Consider the following 15,681-nt stretch of genomic DNA (forward strand, 5'->3'; position numbering starts at 1 on the left):
CAGCAACGCGGCCCCCACCCCATTGACAGAAAGTAAGACAAGCAAGCAACGCAGGTAAGAAAGGCAACGGGAACTATAATTGTGCAAGCGGTGCTGCTTGCCCAAAACTTCCCTCTGACGCAGCTTCCTGTTTACGCCTGGGCGCATGATGGGGTGGGGCGGGGCAGGGGGCCCAGTGTACTTGTGTGCCTAGGGGCTCTTGACGAATTAATCCTGCCCTGGGAAGGAGTGGGGGAGGGGCCACCTCACACTCTTGCTATGCCACTGGCCACACCCATTGTGGTATTGGGGGGCCTAAAGTGCCTCCATAGGCGTGATTCTGGCGCTGATTTTATAGGTGCCTTGAAACTGTGTTAAAAACATAATTTGAACGGCGTTTTTAACCGGGTTTGAGTACCTACCGGCACCTTAAAACTTGGCATCAGTTAGAGAATCCGGGTCGCGGTGCCTAACTTTGGGTTCCATTTACTGCACCTGGCTCTAAGTGCGTCTCTGCTAACCTAAATGGTAATGCAAGACCTGTAATCAAAAATACTGGGGTTTCACCTGCGTGGTGGGGCACGAGTTATGGGCTTGCCACATGTTAAAATTCTTTTCTTTTTAATTCTTTATTAATTTTCAAGCTTTGACAGTGTATTACAATGAATATAACTTTAACAGATTGCATAAAATATACCATATTACACACATTATTAAAGAAAACATCCATTTTCCCCCCTCCTCCCAATTATTAATATATTAAATCATATTATTTATTACAATATTATATTTAAACTAGTCATTAAGCCCGTTACATTAACGGGTGCTAGAATATATGTCTGTCTGTCTTTCTGTCTCTCTCCCTCCCGCTGTGTCTCTCTCTCTCTCTCTCTCTCCCTGGCCCCCTTTCTCTGTCTGTCTTTCTGTCCCTCTCCCTGCCCCTGTGTCTTTGTTCCTTTTTTTCTGTCTCCCTCCCTCCCTCCCGCTGTCTGTCATTATTTCTCTCCTTTTCCCTGTGCAGCAGCATGTTCACCCCATTTTCCTGTGCAGCAGCAACAGCATTTCCCGCCTTCCCCCCCCCACTTTCCTTTGCAGAAGCAGCAGCGGTATTTCCCTTCCCCTCCAGGTCCCTGTGAAGTAGTATCAGCATTTTCCCCCACCCACCCCCATGCCCTTCTCTTACTGCGAGCTGTCCTGCTCCGTTTGGCCTCTCCCTTCTCTTAACGCGAGCTGTCCTGCTCCATTCGGCCCCTCCCTTCTCTTGGGACCCGAGTCCTTTGCCGCCCCCCCTTCCCTTCCCGCGGGCCCGACTACAAACCTGGTGATTTAAGCAGCGTGTGCAGCAGTCTTCACACGCTGCTTCGGGTCCTTCTACTGCCCTGATGTACTCTGGCACGTCCCTGATGACATCATCCCGTGGGAAGGGAAGGGGGGGGCGGCAAAGGACTCGGGTCCCAGGCAGCGGAAAGTTGCTGGGCTCCTCGGTGGGGGCGCTGAGCGGTCGCGATCCCTCTCCTCCCAGACCCCCCCCCCCCTACTGGAGGAATGGAGATCGGCGGCTGGTTGCGGTCCCAGCTTGTGGAGGCGATTGGCGGCTGGTGACGTATAAGCACGCATGCGCACTCCTGCGACCACAGACCTACTGATCACGGAAGCACGCAAATAGGAGTGCGCATGCGCGGCTAGCTTTTTATTATATAGGATATTTTTAAACTCTTCCAAATACTTTCCCCTCCCCCCACCCTGGATGTGTAAGGAAATCTAAGAAATAAAAGATATATCTCTGTTATTTTATGTTAACAAATGCAGTCAATGGGCTCCATACTTTATTAAATGAATTGCTATGACCCAAGCATTCCGCATTCATTCTTTCTATGTATTACACACACTTGCCCACCAGAATGTGTAGTTAAGTCTCATAACATTTCCAGTTCCGTGTGATCATTTGGATGGCTGTTCCTGTCATGATCAATATTGAAATTCTTTTCAAATAATACTCTAAGACAGGGGTAGGGAACTCCGGTCCTCGAGAGTCGTATTCCAGTCAGATTTTCCCCAATGAATATGCATGAGATCTATTGCATGCACTGCTTTCAATGCATATTCATTGGGGAAATCCTGAAAACCCGACTGGAATACGGCTCTCGAGGACCGGAGTTCCCTACCCCTGCTCTAAAATGTCACCTTCTCATCCCACCTCTTTCATCTCTCATGCCACAGTCATATCAGCTGTCTTGCCAAAGACCTCAGAACCACCACCACTCCTCCGTCCTTTAAGGTACTATTTTCCGGGAAGCATGCTGTGTACATCTTCACTGGTCAAGGCTTCACAGCTTTATCAATTTTTTATTTTATTTTTAATGTGAGTCTTCAATGTTCAGCTTCATCAATTACTGTACTCCTTTTAACTTTTAAATGTTAACTTTTAAATATTACGTTTAACTTTTCACTTATCTTGATAAGTCACTCGTCTTCATAATTTGGTGATTTTAGCGGTTGGACCCGACATGTTTCGCCTTAGCTTCGTCAGGGATCCACTCATTACCGCTGTCATCCGACTTGCTCATTCATTCATTTAATTGATAAAGTTGTGAAGCCTTGACACAACATGCTCCCCGGAAAATAGTACCTTAAAGGACGGAGAAGTGATGGTGGTTCTGAGGTCTTTGGCAAGACAGCTGATATGATTGGCATATGAGAGATAAAAGAGGGTATTATTTGAAAAGTTGCTGTGTAAACTCTAAGTGAAGATTTAAGCCATTGATTTGTATTATTGAACATATTAAAATTCAGCATTATAGCACATTATAGCTCATTCTGCCCAAAACTTCATGCATTTTAGCAAAGGGCCCCTTCTACTACGTTTGCGCATGAGAAAGAGTGAATTTCTTAATCATGCTGCTCTGACTGAATGCATCATGTCTCAGAAAGCCTGTTGGTTCCAGATTTGATTTGGTCTTATATAATACAATTTTGGGTGCACCTAAATTAAAAATAGTCATAAGCAATCAGATGGCTGGACACGTTGAAAAGAACCCAGGGGGATGACACTGGATGAGGGTTACCAGATGTCTAGGAAAACCCAAACCTGTCCTCCTTTTAGACTTTCCAAAACCCGGTGTTTGTCCAGTTTTTGGAAAGCCCCTACAAGCTCCGGCCGCATCTGGAGGGCCTCTGAGCGTGCGCAGATGACGTCGCACGCATCCGCATGAGCTCTAGGCCCTCCAGACGCGGCTGGAGCTTGTCACAAAGAGAGGAGTCTTTCTGGGGGGCGGAGCTGGAGGGCAGAATGGGGTGGGGCAGAATAGGGCGTGGCCAGAGGCGGAACAGGGCAGGATCATGTGTCCAGGGTTTTCTTTTATTTGAATATGGCAACCCTAACACTGGAGGACCTTACGGGGCTAGTACCAAACCAATTTCTGTTTAGATCTGTAATTCATCGAGTCGCTAGGACTTGAACACAAGTCAATGGCGCCTAACATTGCATGAAATATATTTCATTTTCATTTGTTGTAATCTGTTTAATTGTTTATTTTCAAAAGGTTACTGAAGGCTCATCTTTTTCGGATAGCTTTTGGAGTGGTGTCATGACTGTTTTTTGATTGGGGGGGGGAGTTGGCCCGTTTTGGTGGTGCAACAGGGTTTATGGCCAGAGGAGTCTGGGAGTTCAGTGGTTCAGCAGTGTTTCCGTCTGGTTTTTCTTTACTATTCTGTTGATTAATGGAGTTCCTTTCAGATGGTGAGGTCCCTTCCTTTGGCTCCTAATTTATTGTACTCCATTTTAATGACTTTGTCTTGAGCAGTTTATCAAATGAAATTAAAAAAAAAAAAAACCTTGAAACTTGGGTAAAAAAAACACAACGTCCTTCGTAAATTCCATTAACTGTAAAGGTTAAGTTCTTAAATTCGATTTCATCACGGACCAAACTATAAGATGACTAAATGAATTTATAAGCCTCGCCTGGCAGGATTTTCTCTTTCAAACGTGGGACCTTTAGGGCAGAAGGAACTTTTCAAAAACGCTCAACAAAACTCTTATACATAGCAATGTTATCATTATACCTTCATGAATTAAACCATTATGAACAATTACAATGCCTATTATTGACCCTTTAGAACTGCTCTACAAACATGTATTTGCGTGTTTAGGTAACATTCTCTCCCGATTGTAGATTTAATGAATACATATCAAAGACTGGATATACACCTGAATAGCGAAGCTCATATAGCTTAATATTTTAAATTGCTTTTTTGGGCTTAAGCATGGTCTATTGTTCTAATAATGGAATTACCTCCCAGCAGGAGAAGCTAGTGCTTGTCTTCTGGCACCATCAGTGTCAAAGGCCTTGAAAACAGTAGCAAGTGTTGGCATTCCTCGTGCCTCTTCAGCTAGACTCTTTTCAATATTTTTTTATCAGGAACAAATGAAAAATATATAGCCAAGCCCGGACTGCCTGACCATAATGGGCACTCGGAAAAGTTGAAAGGGGACAGATTCAAAACGAATGCTAGGAAGTTCTTCTTTACCCATCGCGTGGTGGACACCTGGAATGCGCTTCCAGAGGGCGTAATAGGGCAGAGTACGGTACTTGGGTTCGAGAAAGGATTGGACAATTTCCAGCTGGAAAAAGGGATAGAAGGGTATAGATAGAGGATTACTGCACAGGTCCTGGACCTGTTGGGCCGCCGCGTGAGCGGACTGCTGGGCACGATGGACCTCAGGTCTGACCCAGCGGAGGCATTGCTTATGTTCTTATGGGAGAGGAGGAGATAATGATGCTGTGGATGGACCATTTGGCCTTATCTGCCATCATGTTACTATGTTTCTATAACCATAAAGCTCTATGACCTCACAATGGAAGTATAAAGAGCCTTAGCCTATAGAAAGAGGAGATGCAAATATTAAGAGCCTTAGCCAATAGGGAGAGGAGGAGATAGTGGATGCTGTGAATGGACCATTTGGCCTTTATCTGCCATCATGTTTCTAGGTTTCTATAACCATAAAGCTCTATGACATCACAATGCAGGCAAAGAGCCTTAGCCTATAGGAAGAGGAGATGCAAATGTTAAGAGCCTTAGCCAATACGCTTCCAGAGGACGTAATAGGGCAGAGTATGGTACTGGGGTTCAAGAAAGGATTGGACAATTTCCTGCTGGAAAAAGGGATAGAAGGGTATAGATAGAGGATTACTGCACAGGTCCTGGACCTGTTGGGCCGCCGCGTGAGCGGACTGCTGGGCACGATGGACCTCAGGTCTGACCCAGCAGAGGCATTGCTTATGTTCTAATGTGTTCTCCTACTATTTAGCAAATTCAGTGGTTAAACTCAGATTTAGAGGGTAAGTGGTTAACAGGTGGTAAAAGAAATTAAGATAAAGATAAAAGCCGGGTTTTACCACACCTTAGTTTAGCATGGGATTAAGCAAGCTGCAGTAGCCAGTACCATTAGTGACTCCTGTGGTACATGATAGCACAGCTTGTGATCAACATGGCTGCGCGGGAGCGTTGAAGCAGTAGTACCTGTGGTCTGATGCTCCCAGGCTGCATCTTAAAGGGGACGGGCGTTAAAATAATCTCCCCTTATTCTTCATAGCCATCCCCCCTCCATCCAATAAAGGGTTAAGTGACTTGCCCAACATTCCAAGGAGCAGTAATGGGAGTCAAAGTGGGCATGGTTCTAACCACTAGGCCATACTTCTACTCCTGTTGCCAGCATATTAGGAGGAATCAGTGGAGCAGTAAGGAAGGGGGTGGGCGGTGGGGCAATCTGCCCCGGGCACCATCTTGGCACTGGGCACTATCTTGCGCCAGCATTGGCTCTTCCTTTGATGTCACTTTCCGGACCCGCGCTTAGCAAGTGACATCAAAGGAAGAGCTGATGCTGGCGTGACAGAGGGGTTGCTGCTCGCGCCAGGAATGTTACAGAGGTATGGGGGAAGGGAAGAGGCACGTGCACAGCAGGAGGGGGCAGGGAAAGAGAAGAAGGTGTACGGGGAAGGGGCGCCCTGGGCACCTCTCACCCTCGCTGCGCTACTGGGTGAAATAAATGTGTTAGTTCTTCCAAATCAGGCAGCCATCTTTTTATTGTTAAAAGTGTTAAGTAGTCTAAAGCCTATACCTACAAAAAGATGACAACAAGATGGAACTGATCCAGAAGACAGTTACTAAAACAGTCAGAAGTCTTTATCATAAAGCATAATGAAGAAAGGTAGGAGAGAGGAGATATGCTACAGACATTTAAATACCTCAGTGGCATGAAAAAGAGGGTCCAGGAGTCGAGTCTCTTTCAATTGAAAACTCTGGAATGAGGGGGCAAGGGGAATGTTGCTACTATTTGGCCTTCTACCAGGTACTTGTGACTTGGATTGGCCACTGTTGAGAATAGGATACTGGGCTAGATGGACCATTGGTCTGACCCAGTGTGCCTATTCTTATGTGAGCCAAGTATAGGACAGTCAAGTTATTGTGACATCACTGTTGAGGTTTGCTCTGAGGCACTGGTGGAATGAGACATTATGACATCACAATCTCAGTTCTGGAATGTTGCTACTCTTTGGGTTTTTGTCAGGTAGTTGAGACCTGGATTGGCCACCATGAAGGCAGGATACTGGGCTAGATGGACCATTGGTCTGACCCAGTGTGCCTATTCTTATATTCTTATGTGAGCCAAGTATAAGACAGTCAAGTTATTGTGACATCACTGATGAGGTTTGCTCTGAGGCATTGGTGGAATGAGACATTATGAAATCACAATCTAAGTTCTGGAATGTTGCTACTCTTTGGGTTTCTATTAGGTACTTGGGACCTGGATTGCCCACTGTTGGAAACAGGATACTTGGTTTGACCCAGTATGGCTATTAATGTATGGAAATATTTCTTTATGGTAAGGTGGTGAATGTGTGGTTCATCCTCCTGGTGAAGTTCATGGAGACATGGACTGTATCTGAATTCAAGAGAGCGTGGGACCACCTCAGAGGGTCAAGAAGGGTTAATAGATGGTACAGATGGGCAGACTGGCTAGGCCATATGGTCTTTATCTACCGTCATGTTCCATGGGTCTGTGTTATGGTCAAAACTTAAAGCTAAGAAACCACTGCTAAAGATGGTTGATGGAAATACTTTTAAAGCTTTCACCTTTTGAGGAACCCCTTTTACAAAGAGAAATCAGTAACAGCTTTCACGCTTAGCAGTTTCATGTGATACACTTAATGCTTCCGTCCCTAACTATCCTGAACAATTGAGACCAAAGATTAAGTAATAGCTGTGAAATCCTTGAGCACCAACAAGCAATTGCCCACAAAACAATTTTAACGCTACCTGACCTTTTTATCTAATCCTGGAATACAATATTCCTACCACATTCATCTACACGATGGCCATCAGCCATGCTAATACAATGGTTTGTCAGAGTAACGAACATGGATATTTTACTTTTAATGCTCAATTAATCTTGACCTATCAGTTATGATTTAGAGGAGCACTGAAATGTCGCTGACTTCCCTCCAGCTCTTTACACTCATTGATTTTTACAAGAGGCCCAGTAGCAGAGACATTTTCATGAAGGGCAAACGTGCACAGTTAGGATTCCACTGGCTTTCTTTTTCTCTTTTGCCTTAAATACAACTTACTGGAGGTAGAGGAAAAGTGGACAGCAATTGCTGAGAATCACTATGCCAAGAAATTCATTGTATGACAAAGCAAACATTTAAGGAAAAAAAAAAAGCACCTGGGTCCTCCACGGAATACTGCTCACTTGAATCATTTCACATCGCAGCCAGGGTCTCTGTTCTCTCACTTCTATTCCCTTCCTGAAACTTTAATGCTAGTCTCATCTCATAAGAATATGAGAGCTGCCATAATGGGATAGACTGATGGTTCAACAAGACCAGGATCCTGTTTCCCAACAGAGGCCAATCCAGGTCACAAGTACCAAAGAATAGCTAAGACTGTGATGTCATAGTGCCTCATTCCACCAATGCCTAAGAGTGATGTCATAATGGCTTGATTGTCCTATACTTGGCTCACGTAAGAACATAAGAGCTGCCATCCTGGGAGAGACTGAAGGTCCATCAAGCCCAGTGTCCTGTTTCAAACAGTGGTCAACTCAGGTCACAAGTACTTGGCAAGATCCCTAGGAATAAGCAGTGGATTTCTACAGGTCTGTCTTAATAATGGCATACGGCTTATCTCCCTTGACTCAACTTGGGAAGGCATCTATGTCCTTTGCTCCTCTTTTTTTCATTCTCTCTCTCTTTTCATCTGGTCTCCTCTTTTCTATTGTTGATGGTGTTTCTTTCAATTATTATTCCCTTTTGTTGATTGTGTTACTGTCTTAGTATGCTATACAAGAAAAGGGGTGTATCAAAGCTGTTACCCCAAGAAAACAGGAGATGTCAACTTCCCAATGCTTGGAAAGTAGAGAACAAACAGCAAAGGAGACTCTGGTGTTCAATGCCTTTAATTATATATTAAGACTCGACATGGTCGTGTTTCGGCCCAAAAAGCCTGACTCGGGTGTCTGAAGTCAAAATGATGTTAAAAGCGATGTCCTTCAGAGGAAATAGTGTATAAGGATTGAGGCTAAGCTTTATGCTAGGGCTGTCATGTCGGCTTCGAGAGCCATTTCTTTATGCCTTATAAGTTTGATTTCTGATTGATTTAGAACAGCGGTAGGGAACTCCGGTCCTCGAGAGCCGTATTCCAGTCGGGTTTTCAGGATTTCCCCAATGAATACGCATGAGATCTATTTGCATGCACTGCTTTCAATGCATATTCATTGGGGAAATCCTGAAAACCCGACTGGATCACAGCTCTCGAGGACTGGAGTTCCCTACCCCTGATTTAGAAGAACATCGCATTTAACATCATTTTGACTTTAGACTCCTGAGGCAGGCCCTTTTGGGCCGAAACTCAATTGTCGAATCTTAAGGCATTGAACACCAATTTATGCCAGGGTTTTATGCTTAAACTCCTACTATACTATATGCCATATTTACCATATTATGTTTGCCATACTATATCTGTAATACACAAAACAAGCCAAAAGAACCCACGGTCAATATACAACAGAAGGAAAAGTGGGAAAGGGACCGTACACATCAACCTTGTGATATAACAAAATTTATTTGACTTTGGTTATTCTATATGTTTTATATTGCAATATTTGGCTGTATCAAATAAATTTCCCTTTCCCACTTTCCTTCTGTTGCCAGACTATATCTGCCATGCTACAATCTCTCATGCCATGTCTGCCACAGTGTTTGCTGTCCATTTCTTATATGCTATGTTTCGTACCCACGTTTGCCTTACCAATTTTGCCAAGTCATGTCATACTGTGTTACCCGTGCTTTGTAATGCCAGGTTTGCCGTGCTATGCTCGCCACAGTATGTCTCAGCATACCGTATTTTGTCATATTCTTTTACCGTGTTTTGCCATCCCTGTCAGACAACACTTGCCATGCTATCTTCTACCAAACTATATCTAAGTGTGGCGCAGGGGTTGGAACTACAGCCTCAGCATCTGGGGTGGTGAGTTCAGGCCCCGGTTGCCCCTTGTGACCCTGGGCAGCTCACTTGGTCCCCGTTTGCCCCAAGTTTATTAGATAGATTGTGAGCTTGTAGGGACAGGGAAAAATGCTTGAGTACCTGAATAAATCCATGTAAACCGTTCTGAGCTCCTCTGGGGGAACAGCATAGAAAATTCAATACATAAATAGTGTGAAAAGTTTCAGCCTCTGATAACCAGAGCTGGTATTGTGACATCATAATGCCTCATTCCACCAATAGGAGCCAACCTCATCAGTGATGTCACAATGGCTTGATTGTCCTTTACTTGGCTCACTTTTACTACATTTTGATTTCTAGAGTGGCCCAGTGGTTAAAGCTACAGCTTCAGCACCCTGAGGTCGTGGGTTCAAACCCACGCTGCTTCTTGTGACCCTGTGCAAGTCACTTAATCCCCCCCATTGCACCAGGTACATTAGATAGATTGTGAGCCTACCGGGATAGATAGGGAAAATGCTTGAGTACCTGAATAAATTCATGTAAACCGTTCTGAGCTCCTCTGGGGGAACAGCATAGAAAATTCAATACATAAATAGTGTGAAAAGTTTCAGCCTCTGATAACCAGAGCTGGTATTGTGACATCATAATGCCTCATTCCACCAATAGGAGCCAACCTCATCAGTGATGTCACAATGGCTTGATTGTCCTTTACTTGGCTCACTTTTACTACATTTTGATTTCTAGAGTGGCCCAGTGGTTAAAGCTACAGCTTCAGCACCCTGAGGTCGTGGGTTCAAACCCACGCTGCTTCTTGTGACCCTGTGCAAGTCACTTAATCCCCCCCATTGCACCAGGTACATTAGATAGATTGTGAGCCTACAGGGACAGACAGGGAAAAACACTTGAGTTCCTGAATAAATTAATATAAACCGTTCTGAGCTCCCCTGGGAGAGCGGCAGGGCAGGATTAACCAATAGGCCAAGTAGGCACGTGCCTAGGGCCCAAAATGGTCAGGGGGGCCCGACGAAGGAGGGCATCGACATTGTTTTTTCCAAATGGCGATGGGCCCCTCCAGCATCGATCGGCAACATGGGCCCCACCCCAATCGGCAACGCGCCCCCCCCCCCCCCATCGACAGAAAGTAAGGCAAGCAAGCAACGCGGGTAAGAAAGGCAACGGGAACTGTAATTGTGCAAGCGGTGCTGCTTGCCCAAAGCTTCCCTCTGACGCAGCTTCCTGTTTCCGCCTGGGCGCATGGTGGGGTGGGCCGGGGCAGGGGGCCCAGTGTACTTGTATGCCTAGGGGCCCTCGACGAATTAATCCTGCCCTGGAGAGCGGTATAGAAAATTAAATAAATAAATAAAAGTTAGGCACTGATATCAGAGCCTTAGGGCACTTGATTCACAAAGAGGAACCTAATTCAAGCACGCCAATGATCTGCTCCTAATCACAGCCACTTCTAGTGTAGGTGTCTACTTTTTATAGAATCGAGATTTTCAAGTTAAGCACCTAACTTTCAATTAAATCCAATTAAAGCCAATTGTGAGGTGTTGAGTTCCAATATCAGCACTGATTAAGCCTATTATTTAATTAAACCCCCCCTCCCTTTTTCTTTTTTTTTTTTTTTTTTACAAAACCGTAGTGTGGTTTTTTTGTGCCGGCCGTGGCAGTAACAGCTCCGATGCTCGTAGGAATTCTACGCGTGTTGGAGCTGTTACCGCTGCAGCTGGCGCTAAAAACCACGCGTTGGTTTTGTAAAGGGAGAGGGGGTTAAAGTAGGCACCGATTTCAGTGCCAACTTTAGGCGGGCTTTATAGAATCGGAGCTTTGCTGACTACAAAATGGGTGGTGGTAAGTGCAAGAAACAATGTGGAGAAATGATGTTCCCGAGATGGACTTTATTAATATTAAAATAATATTAAAACTTGGCACGCCACATAAAAAAAACTCTAGGACACCTTTCACTCGGCTTTTTGAGCCTCTGTCCTGCACTCAGCTTTTACGGATCCGTTTATTTCCGACTGGCATTTTTATCCCCGTATCTTTACTATAGGACTTCATAGGGACCACTGAAGAAGACAGTCTGTCGAAACACAGACCGTGTTGGGTCCAGGGTCCAAAGCTTTTCAGCAGACTGCATCCTAGATGTTTTTATGTGGCAGGCCAAGTTTTAATATTATTTTAATATTAATAAAGTCCATCTCAGGAACATCATTTCTCCACATTGATTTTTGTTTCTTCTTGGATTTGTCTGTGGAGATCATTGGGTCAATTCTCTAGTTTTCTTTCGGTGGTAAGTGCAGACATGTTAATTTTTTTAACAGTTACATGCTACTAGCAGTATATTAAAAAAATAAAACAAACCCCAAAACGGCCTTAACCCTTTCAGGACCATAAGGATCGTAGGCCAATTTTTGTGGTTTTGACGACATTTTTATGGTAAAAAGGGCTTGCAGATGCCAAAAAAATTGATTTTTTTTGTGCAATATCATTTTTTTTTTTTTTAAATCAAACTTCTGGCTTATGGACAGTGTGGCAAGTGAATCTTCTCGTCAATCTGGCAACGACGCTAATGAATGAATGTCGGAACCAGTTTGTTTACATAAAGGCAGTATCATATGGAATCCGTACATATCAAATTTAGAACTGTAGACTATCCCAATCAAAATTTATAGGATTTTAAAGTTATGGGACAAATATGTCCCTTGGTCCTGAAAGGGTTAAAGCACAGGAAAAAAACTTGCACAAGAGTGCACCAAGGCCAAGTTTTTCACTGAACCTTAGTATAAGGGCCCCTAAGGCTTTCCAGGATTCATTTAAAAGCAAGAAAGTTCTGTATCTGGAGCGGATAGAAACATAGAAATAGACGGCAGATAAGAGCCACGGCCCATCTAGTCTGCCCACCCCAAAGACCCTCCCCTACCTTTCTCTGTGAATAGATCCCACGTATCTGTCCCATTTGGCCTTAAAATCAGGCACGCTGCTGGAGCCTCAATCACCTGAAGTGGAAGACTGGAAGACGGCTGGAGAAATTCTTATCCTTGCAGCATAAGTCACTTCAAAGGTTAAACTCAACACAAAGAATGCATAAACTCATTTAATAAAATTTTATTATGAAAAATAATAATAATAATAATTTAGTTCAAGTATTTTAGAAAAGGTCAAAAGGTTAAAAAGCAGTTGTCCTACGTGGTTAAAAACAAAGACATAATAAAGGATGAAGACAATCTCACTGAACGGCTCCAAGAATCGTTGAGGTGCGATGTGGCAAGGAGGAAACACACTCATATCACCAGCCAAACCAACATCGTTTTATCTGACCATCTAATATACAGATGCTTCCTGAGCAGTACAAGCCAAAGTGCCCTGACAGCAGCAACAGTAAAAAAAAGCCCATACTGTTTCCTTTTTGAGATGTGTGTAGATAATTGAGCAAGATTGCGTTCCACCCAAGACCCTGTTAAGTCTTTTGGCCATGAACTCCAGTTTGCTCTTAAAATGATTAACTTTGTCACAGATGCTTTCTGGATGACTCGTGCTCGACACCTAAGAATAATATACAGCTAATTTAAGAGCAGTCAATAAAACACATCTACAAGTATTTGTATCGTAACAAACCTTATTTGGAAACGGCAGCAGAGTGAAAGGGGTACGCTTTAAGTAATCTTTGATGCTCCCGTGAAACCATTCAGTCTGGTCACTTTATTAGAATAGTATTTTGTTTTGTTTTGATACATAGACACGCAGAAGAGCTTGTCGAAATATTTACTGTTATCTTTAGATGCACTTCAAGAGGGGAAAGGGTAAAACGCGTACCTCATGGACCTGACGGACCTCGCGGATCTAAACCCGTACGGCCTTAAAAATCTGAGGTCCGTGTCGGTCCGTGTCTCTTGTAGTTTCTGTCGCTGACAGACCTTGATGAGATTTTAGCGCTGACGGATCCGTCTCAGCATAGGGAGGGAAAAGTGTTAGGATCCGTCAGCACTAAAATCTCTTCGAGGTCTGTCAGAGCCAGAGACTCGTGCTGGAGCGGCAGAGCAGAAGCCAAGAGAGCGGGGACATAGGTTTTGGACGTGCGTTATGGAAAAGAAGTCTCCAAATTCCAGCACGAGTCTCTGGCTCTGACAGACCTTGAAGAGATGTTAGCGCTGACGGATCCTAACACTTTTCCCTCCCTATGCTGAGACGGATCCGTCAGCGCTAAAATCTCATCCAGGTCTGTCAGCGACAGAAACTACAAGCGCCACGGACACGGACCAACACGGACCTCAGATTTTTAAGGCCGTACGGGTTTAGATCCGCGAGGTCCGTGAGGTCTGCGTTTTACCCCTTCCCCTTCAAGAGAACATAAGAATAGCCTTACTGGGTCAGACCAATGGTCCATCAAGCCCCGTAGCCCGTTTTCACTAGTACCTGGCCAAAACCCAAGGTGTATCTATTCTACTCATGTCATTAACTGTAGATTTTAGCAGCAGGCTGGAGAAGCTGCTTGCACTGGTGAAGATTTAAAGAGGTACAGGGGGAGGGGAGGGTGGTACAGGGAAGGAGAAGGGAGGGCACCTCATTATACCATTGACAAGGACCTATTGCAATGTTAGACACCCATATCCTGGCTTTGGACACAAAGGGGCTGATTTTATAAGTGGCACTTAAATGGTAGGCACCTGGAAAATGGCATCTGCCACATGCCAATCACATTCAGGCACCACTTACAGAATCAGGGCTACCAATGTCTAACAGATTTAGGTGCCAGTAATGTAGGCCAGGATTTTAAAGGCCTCCATATCTGGCTCCTAGGTTTGTCGTAGACTTGCACCTAGCGGCCGACTCTGTACCTAGGTTTCTGATACCACTAAGCACAGGTAGGGACCCAGTTGTTAGCCACTAGTCCCAGGAGGTGCTTAGTGGCACCTAGATTTTTGTTTTAGAATTGACTTTTAAGGGCAAAATTAATTACCAAGCCACCTACAAAGACAATTAAAACAATTAAGTTAGGCACCTGCCAGCGCCTAACTTTCAGCAACTTTTTGGAGAATCTGGCCCAAAATGCCCATTTTCAGATGTTCAGAGAAACAATAGAGCTCCTAAAACAGGGGTGCCCAAAAGGTCGATCGACCAGTAGATCACAAAGGCAATGTGAGTCGATCACGGAGCCCATCCCAGGTTTCCGCGATCGACTTGCATTGCCTTTGCGTTCTCCTTGTTCCCCAATGCCGTAACAGGCCTGGCTGGCCCGGAACTTCCTCTCCGACATTAGAATTGATGTCAGGGGGAAGGCTGGTGGGCCTGGAGAACTTGGCGGCAACGGTGGCCAGATGGTGGTGGCTTGGGGAAAATAAGGACAGAGAAAAAATGGAGAGACAGAAGACAGGGCCACAGAAAGACTGGGAGGCAGGACAGGGAGACAGGAAAACAGACAGAAAGGGGGGCAGGGAGACAGAAAGACAGACAGAAAGGGGGCACAAAGACAGGAGGGCAGGGAGACAGAAAGACAGAGAAAGAGACGGGGCATGGAAAAAGACAGAAAGGGAGCAGGGAGAAAGACAAAGACAGAAAGGGGGCATGCAAAGACAGACAGAAAATTAGGGGGCATGGAGAGAGAAAGACAGGCAGAAAGGGGGGAAGGAGAAAGACAGAAAGGGCATGGAGAAAGAGAAAGTGAGCAGGGAGACAGAAAGGGGGGCAAGGAGACATAGAGACAGACAGAAAGGGGGCAGAGAGACAAAGAGACAGAAATAAAGGGAGCAGGGAGAAAGGGGAGGGGGCAGGGAGAGAGGAAGAAGTTGGGGGAGGGAATGGAGAGAGGAAGAAAAAGTTGGATTCATGGAAGGACAGAATGGAATGAGGTCTGGAGGAAAGGAAGCATGCAGAAGGCAGAAAGAAGGGAAGAAATACTGGATGCAGTCTGAAGAAGAAAGTGCAACCAGATACTCATGAAATCACCAGACCACAAAGGTAGGAAAATGATTTTATTTTAAATTTAGTGATCAAAATGTGTCCATTTTGAGAATTTATATCTGCTGTCTATATTTTGCACTATGGCCCCCTTTTATTAAACCGCAGTAGCGTTTTTTAGCACAGGGAGCCTATGAATGTCGAGAGCAGCACAGCTCCCTACGCTAAAAACGCTATCGCGGTTTAGTAAAAAGGGAGGGGATATATTTGTCTATTTTTGTATAGTTATTACTAAGGTGA

Source organism: Geotrypetes seraphini, chromosome 8 (genome assembly GCF_902459505.1).
Source record: "Geotrypetes seraphini chromosome 8, aGeoSer1.1, whole genome shotgun sequence".
Classification (NCBI taxonomy): domain Eukaryota; kingdom Metazoa; phylum Chordata; class Amphibia; order Gymnophiona; family Dermophiidae; genus Geotrypetes; species Geotrypetes seraphini.